Raw genomic sequence first — 9038 nt, 5'->3', positions numbered from 1 at the left:
ATACAGAAAAGATGTTATTTCCATGTTAGTGCTCATTTTAGTTTCGTCCACCTACGCTCAATGGAGCACGTTATCATTAATTCATATGGGATACTCTACCTGTGCTGCTAAAACATGTGCCTTTACAAGTACGACACAACATGTGGTACATGCACGATGGAGCTCCTGCACATTTCAGTCGAAGTGTTCGTACGCTTCTCAACAACAGATTCGGTGACCGATGGATTGGTAGAGGCGGACCAATTTCATGGCCTCCACGCTCTCCTGAGCTCAACCCCCTTGACTTTCATTTATGGGGGCATTTGAAATCTCTTCTCTACACAACCCCGGTACCAAATGTAGAGACTCTTCGTGCTCGTATTATGGACGGCTGTGATACAATACGCCATTCTCCAGGGCTGCATCAGCGCATCAGGGATTCCATGCGACGGAGGGTGGATGCATGTATCCTCACGAATGGAGGACATTTTGAACATTTCCTGTAAGAAAGTGAATGAAGTCACGCTGGTACATTCTGTTGCTGGGTGTTTCCATTCCATGATTAATGTGATTTGTAAAGAAGTAATAAAATGAGCTCTAACATGGAAAGTAAGCATTCCGGGGCACATGTCCACATAACATATTTTCTTTCTTCGTGTGTCAGGAATGTTTCCTATAAGTTTGGCCGTACCTTTTTGTAACACCCTGCCACTAGCCATCCAAATTCATCCAAATCAGAATAGTTTTAAGTGTATGTAGAATTGTTATTGTAAAAACATTTGCTATTGTAGACTCTTGAAATTAGATTCTAAGCGTGCACCATTCAACAGAATTATTGCAAATGTTACTGGGACTGTGGAATTTAGTTGCAGTAGTAAAAAAAGTAGATTTATTAAAAAAAAAGATCCTATCAGTATTACTGTTGTAGTGTGTATGTTAAAAGTATTTCTGCATTGGAATAGCAGAGTCAGTTTGTACCTCAAAAGTACTATACTGTACCTCAAAAAGTACATTGTACCTCAAGAATTATATTGTTCCTCAAGAACTATATCGTATTTGTGTGAACTGAATAAACCAAGAAAAAATATTATTCACCATACACCTTTGATCAAACGCATCCCAGTGAAATTCCCGTAAGAATTATCTGGTCATTTTGCTGATTGATTTCTTACCATGAGGCCAAACAATCATAACTCGCTTGAAATTCATCACTCCTAAATCCAAATTAAGTTTTCCGCGCATGGTTTTATCAACTGCAAATACTGTAATACATTGACCTATACCAATATCCGTTCTTCTCCATATCGCCTTAGCTAAAATCCTATCTGCAATGTGACGACTTGACAGATCTTTATTTGCAGTGTATGCTATGTCATGTTCCACACACGCTTCGTCGAGCAGATTAACCCCCTTATCACCTCGTGCCAAGCGTTTCTGAAACTTTGTCCCAGGTCCACAGTAGTTATACCCAGGGAGGTGTAATTCCACTGGCCTTTTGTGTAGAATGCCACCACCTCCTCTAATGCGTCTCCTAGAACGCGTGTTATGCTACTGCGGTGGTTGTGGACTGTGCGCATCCAATATATAGCAAATCGTTGGCATCAATCCAACTGTTTTGCGTAGTAAGAAAACCAAGCCATTTGATTAGTGCTATATTTCCACGACATCTTATGACTCTTTTCACGAGAAAAACATCCGGTTCTGAGCTTTTCTGGAACTCCTCAGTGTAGAATCAGCCTACAGTTTCTTCACCTTTACTATCCTTCAGGTTAGAATTCGTTCTTTGGACCTTTGAAACCGTAAATATCTCTGTTGCCCAGTTAGGTAGGTATGATTTCTCAAATGCTGTGTTTTGTTTTGAGATATGCACCTAGTCACCTACATTAAATTTCTGTCTGCGTGGATCCAGCATTTTAATGTGATAGTACACCGTATCCATGAGTCCATTATCACGAACATCGATTGGTCTCAGTTTTATTGATGTTTGGTTCGAGTATATTGAGCAATTATTTCTGGGAGGATATCTGTCCATTTGTATGAGCCGCATCCACATTCGACCTTTTATTGTTCTGCTCAGATGCTCCACGATACTTGCCTTCAGGTGAGTGAATGTTCAATAGTGATGCATTCCACACCGTTGTACCAAGGTCTTGAAATACCTATTGTAAAACTCTCATCCATGAACGGTTTGGATGTTGTCTGGGCATCGATTTGTCCCTGTCTGTAGCAAACACTCAAAAACATCCACGACATTTCTACCTGTTTTTGTTTTAACAGGTAATGCCCAAGCAAATTCGGAGTATTTATCAATAACCATTAAAATATATTTGAATCCATTATTCTCATGTGAATATTCCGTCATATCTACAAGGTCAGCTTGCCATAAATTATCCAAATCTTCAATCATAACATGGCTACGAGGGTATGTTTTGCGTACTGGTTTGCGCAGTTCTCGATCTACTGTCTCCACACTTATTCGATGATACCTCTCTCTCCAAGTTCAGAGATTACTGAAACAGCCTCATTCGAATGAGTTGTGTTACCTGCAGCAGCTGATGCAATGAGCAGCCGTAGTCTATTAGCTCGTTGGGGTCGTCATATACACTGCGTGATTCGATTGTTCACTGCTTTATGTTCAATGTCAATACCATCACCGCTGCTGCTGCTGCTGTTTTTGTTCTTGCTGTTTTCGCCATCAAGTACTGGTTTTATAATGGTGTTATATTACTTGTTGCTCAGGCTTTTCGCGATCTTGTATACGTTAGTCATGTGCAGTATTTCACAGTAGGTTTCGTTATCATTAACTGAATAATTTATAGGTTTTTTGGAAGGTCTTAGGAAAATAAGATTCAATAAGGCAGGTGTTCTCTCAAACCGTCTATCGCTAATCTGTACTGTGTCATCAGTTACAGTTATAGGATGCCTACCCAACATGTACGGTCTTCCCCTGCTAACACCGAAAGTTCTATCTATCTGACCAGGGGCGTGACGGATAATGATTTCGTCAGTGGCAACACCATCGTTATCGTGTGTTTTAGTTTTTGCTGAGAGCTGTCGGAGAGATTCAGTAACCGGCTTAAAGGTCTCTTTTAGTGTATGCTGTCGATCCATATCCCCTAACCTCAGCACCATAATTTCTCACGAACTGCTTTCCGCGCTTGAATCATTTTCTGCTTCATTGACATCTCGGTGTATACTAATCTGACATCTCTGCAGCGTTAGGCTTTATATATCCGCTCATCTTCTTCCTCTTTCTATGTACCTGTCCCCCTTCTCAACAACAAGGAACTCTACATCTATTTTCCCCTCAATAGCCTCGACCTTTTCAGTGAAGTCGGTTACTTTCTTACCGACTTCATTAACTAACTTGTTTAACGCATTCACCACTCTCAGAAGAGTCTGGTAATACGTCTCTAGTTCCCTGTGCATACCTCCAACTTTATGCACAATAGCCTGAATTTTCGCATCCATGTACAGGCGAATGTTCTGTCTGTGTACACCCATTCTCTCGGGTTGAAAGCTAGACATGCGCGCGAATTTGTCCATGATGCAAGTTATACTGATGTACTATCCTCTATTACCGAGCTACATATGCAGAAACTCTTGCAAGTTTCGCCTGTACCTACGATAACTCAGTTTTCCTGTTTTATCAATAACGAGAATTCCATACTGTGAATGATTCCAGCAATCAGCACATATCTTTACAAAATCATTGAACGACATGTCAGTTCCGACATGTACCTGGTAAATGTGTTTTAAATTGAGACTGTCTTATTTGAAGGCTACAATGAGGTTTGCATTATCCCTAACCAACTCTTTTGGGATTCTGGAATATGATTGGCTTAGATAAAATACATCAGCACTTATGTGACGACCGAAACAGAAAGATTTTCGAATTTGGTCTTGGTTTTCTACAACAACACCGTCAAATATTAAGACACTGTTTGGCTTTGCTGTTTCAGGTGGAGGGATATCACCACTTTCAATGAATGTCGTGTATGTAACACCATCTACACCGCGCAATATCTCCTGTAATAGCTGATACTTCAGCTGAAACAGTGTTTTTGAGAATACACAAACATGTTCAAATTGGGCTTCATCTACAATGTGTTAAGCAGCGTCATGAGGACATTAGTCTTCCCACGATTTGATGGACCTACAATAATTGCTTGTATATTATCAGGAAGGAGAATTCCGTTCCTCTTCTCTTCAGGTCTTCTTTTGAATTTTCACAGGATCAGTCACCGACAACAAAGTCCTTGTCATGAGGATGTTTCACCCACCCTGCCATGATACTAACTACACCAGGTACTGACATGTAGTTCGCATATATAGAAAGATACACTTGAACGGATAGTAATAGTACGTGTAGCCACTATAGCTTCAACACTTAACTGACTGAGCTATATTCGCTACACAGAGAATATATATATTACCCATTAAGAGTAACTTTATGGTTCACTAATGTGAGTAACTGGTGTAGCATTGAAAAAATATTAATAAGCGTAATGCTTTGACTATACTCCTGGAAATTGAAATAAGAACACCGTGAATTCATTGTCCCAGGAAGGGGAAACTTTATTGACATATTCCTGGGGTCAGATACATCACATGATCACACTGACAGAACCACAGGCACATAGACACAGGCAACAGAGCATGCACAATGTCGGCACTAGTGCAGTGTGTATCCACCTTTCGCAGCAATGCAGGCTGCTATTCTCCCATGGAGACGATCGTAAAGATGCTGGATGTAGTCCTGTGGAACGGCTTGCCATGCCATTTCCACCTGGCGCCTCAGTTGGACCAGCGTTCGTGCTGGACGTGCAGACCGCGTGAGACGACACTTCATCCAGTCCCAAACATGCTCAATGGGGGACAGATCTGGAGATCTTGCTGGCCAGGGTAGTTGACTTACACCTTCTAGAGCACGTTGGGTGGCACGGGATACATGCGGACGTGCATTGTCCTGTTGGAACAGCAAGTTCCCTTGCCGGTCTAGGAATGGTAGAACGATGGGTTCGATGACGGTTTGGATGTACCGTGCACTATTCAGTGTCCCCTCGACGATCACCAGAGGTGTACGGCCAGTGTAGGAGATCGCTCCCCACACCATGATGCCGGGTGTTGGCCCTGTGTGCCTCGGTCGTATGCAGTCCTGATTGTGGCGCTCACCTGCACGGCGCCAAACACGCATACGACCATCATTGGCACCAAGGCAGAAGCAACTCTCATCGCTGAAGACGACACGTCTCCATTCGACCCTCCATTCACGCCTGTCGCGACACCACTGGAGGCGGGCTGCACGATGTTGGGGCGTGAGCGGAAGACGGCCTAACGGTGTGCGGGACCGTAGCCCAGCTTCATGGAGACGGTTGCGAATGGTCCTCGCCGATACCCCAGGAGCAACAGTGTCCCTAATTTGCTGGGAAGTGGCGGTGCGGTCCCCTACGGCACTGCGTAGGATCCTACGGTCTTGGCGTGCATCCGTGCGTCGCTGTTGTCCGGTCCCAGGTCGACGGGCACGTGCACCTTCCGCCGACCACTGGCGACAACATCGATGTACTGTGGAGACCTCACGCCCCACGTGTTGAGCAATTCGGCGGTACGTGCACCCGGCCTCCCGCATGCCCACTATACGCCCTCGCTCAAAGTCCGTCAACTGCACATACGGTTCACGTCCACACTGTCGCGGCATGCTACCAGTGTTAAAGACTGCGATGGAGCTCCGTATGCCACGGCAAACTGGCTGACACTGACGGCGGCGGTGCACAAATGCTGCGCAGCTAGCGCCATTGGACTGCCAACAGCGCGGTTCCTGGTGTGTCCGCTGTGCCGTGCGTGTGATCATTGCTTGTACAGCCCTCTCGCAGTGTCCGGAGCAAGTATGGTGGATCTGACACACCGGTGTCAATGTGTTCTTTTTTCCATTTCCAGGAGTGTATAATGAGGTATGAAATAAAACACAAACGCAGTTTGGGATCATATATACATAAATTATTCATTTATTTAAATATCATACATAGGATGTAGTATTTCAAGAAAATCATCAGACTCTTTCTGTATCTTCTTCTTAGCACCTGTACAGTATATTCCAAAGCAAAGCTATTTGACATGAAATAAATTCCGCGCATACCTCCCTCAAGCCAATGGATGCCTCATAGTACGCAGGTTTTTCACACACACATTTAATCTGCTTGTCTTTCGGTTCAGCATTCACGTGAAAACGAAGGTACTGCTTCAAATCATCAACATGTACACTATGCTCACGTAGGAAGTTTACAACATCATTGTATGGAGAGTCTATGCTTTGCAGCCAGAGGTTCACTCTCTCCAAAGCAACAAAGCAAGACATAGCACAGTATCCTGATTGTATAACTTCATAACCGAGGCATGCCTTACATATACACAATTGCCACCCAACTTAACACATAGTGCACAGTCATCATACACTGTTGTAATACGTAGTGTCACACCAGTAAGGCGAATGTCTGGGGGAGAACGAGTTGAATAATTCTCTCTAGTCATCTGCTGGTTGATGTTGCGCTCTGCACGACATATTTCGTCCCAGTCGAACTCGAAAATTGGCACTTTAACACCCTTCGATGCATTTTCAATTTCTATTCTCGCATGAAAGCCCCAGACATGATGTCCTTCTATACCAACATTTGGCACTCGGCGCTCTGGGCTTGGACACATTGAGGGCTACTGCTAAACAAATATGAAGAAACATTACACATGGACCAAGATGGGGAAACAATAATACTAATAATAATAATAATAACGCTAACCACAGAGAAAGATGTGATATGGGATACTTACTTTTCTGTTTCCAGCTGTTCCGCAGAGTAGTGTTGGATTGAAACTGCTGTTGATGCTTCATGGTTCTTCTTCTTCTGCTGCTATTGCTGACAGACGGAGGAAGACTGAGGTACCGGAGCTGCTGAGCGAGCCCTATATCCCCTCCAATGACGTTACCAGACACCGCTATCCTACTGGCTGAAGTCTAACACGTGACTGACGTAAGGGTTCCTATCAGTTCCAGCCATTTGTCGCCCCCTCCAGACCGCCATCTTGGATTACGTCACGGAAGGGATGACAGTGTTCTCTGGTGGTGGTACTGTGTACTACTTGGTCAGTTGGACTCTGGACCTCGTGTTGAACATGCTTGATGGAGGTACTGCCTCTAATTGTTTAAATAAAGATTGCATGCAAAATAAACACTTATGTCAAGCACAGGCCGAGTCCTTTTCCCACCAGTTCCTATGAAGCAGTGGCGGTCGGATGAGTTAGGTTAGTGGAGGTAGCACAGGTGACCTATTTTCCCGCCATTTTCTTAGGTTAGTGGAGGTAGCTGTGGTGTGTGGCATTGCCCTTATGGAATTTGAACGTCCTGTCATTTTCTGGGGAGGGTAAGGGAGGGGGTTAGGTTAGTGGAGGTAGCCCAATTGACCTACCTACCCGCCAAAATTCAAACTTCCCGCCTAAAGTCGCCATCACCATCTGACGTCACGGCCCGCCATCTTGGATGACGTCATGTGCTGTTGCAAGTCTACAGGCCCCCATCTTCGATGACGTCATCACCACCAAATTGGATATCGGTACTTTGGGGTGACATGAAATTTGGCCCACTACTTAGACATACTTGACAACGACAAAAAAAGGCTAAAACATTCTGTCGTGAATAAAGATTAGTTATTATAAGCAGCTGTTTTGGTGCATCTATTCTAATAATAATGGTATAAAATTGTTTAGCGGATAGCGTTCTTTGAAATGATGTAGCCGGCCGCTGTGGTCAGGCAGTTCTAGGTGCTTTAGTCCAGAACCGCGTTGCTGCTATGGTCGCAGGTTCGAATCCAGTCTCGGGCATGGATGTGTGTGATGTCCTTAGGTTAGTTAGGTTTAAGTAGTTCTAAGTTTAGGGGACTGCTGACCTCAGATGTTAAGTACCAGTATACTAAGAGCCTTTTGAACCATTTGAAATGATGTATGGTGCTTCATTGTATCTTGTATGTTTGCCGCGACATAAACAGACAAGTGAAATGCTTTGAAAAGTGGCATAACATGTGCCGAGACAACCAATAGTGCGGCTTTCCACTGACAATTCCATGCGGTCGCCAGACGCTCCTCTTCTGTCGAGCGTCTCTTCTGGTTCTATCCACTAAGAAATAAGGCAGGTACGCCATAAATGGATACTTATTAGAGACTGAAAGATAAGATGCGTAATTTGAAACAACCCTTATAGCTAAATGACCTTCAACTTTCGAAACCTGTGCTGTAAAAGTCGTGCCCCGGTGTCTGGTGGTAGTAGCCTGGCCGTACACATGAGGGCTATGGTTGGATGTATTCAGCATCAAGTGCACATCACGGGGTTCTAATAGCTCACCTTGCATCTTCTAACGTGTCCCTTTGGCAGAAGATTACGCAAGTCGTGGTTCCGATTATGCACTGGTGGCCACAATTGACCTGGGAAAATGCTGCTCTACTTGTCGGTAGATATCACATAATTTCGTTTTAAGGGACGTTATTAATACATTTATCGGTGCAGTTCTTCCACAACCCTGTTTGAAATACACACTAAATATTACACAACTTTCCTTGTGACGAACTGCTGCATAAGCCACGATCTCAACAGTTCAGTTACAATATCGATGACAATTTAAGATCACTAAATCAATATTAACGATCAGTAACAACTGTTCTTGGAAAATATGACATTTATGTCAAAATTAATAATAATCGCGACATGTGACCTCGCACACACCACCTCTCTCATCGACCACCACCACCCTGTAATTTATTATAATTGGTTCAAATGGCTCTAAGCACTATGGGACTTAACATCTGAGGTCATTAGTGCCCTAGAACTTAGAACTACTTAAACCTAACCAACCTAAGGACATCACACACATCCATGCGCGAGGTCGGCTTCAAATCTGCGACCGTAGCAGCCCCGTGGTTCCGGACTGAAGCGCCTAGAACCGCTCGACCACAGCGGCCGGCTGTAATTTATTAATACAATTACTTCTTAATATCACTTTAGCATATTTCGATCAGTG

This window comes from Schistocerca gregaria, chromosome X, assembly GCF_023897955.1.
Source record: "Schistocerca gregaria isolate iqSchGreg1 chromosome X, iqSchGreg1.2, whole genome shotgun sequence".
Taxonomy (NCBI): domain Eukaryota; kingdom Metazoa; phylum Arthropoda; class Insecta; order Orthoptera; family Acrididae; genus Schistocerca; species Schistocerca gregaria.
Note: the sequence above shows the minus strand (reverse complement) of the source record.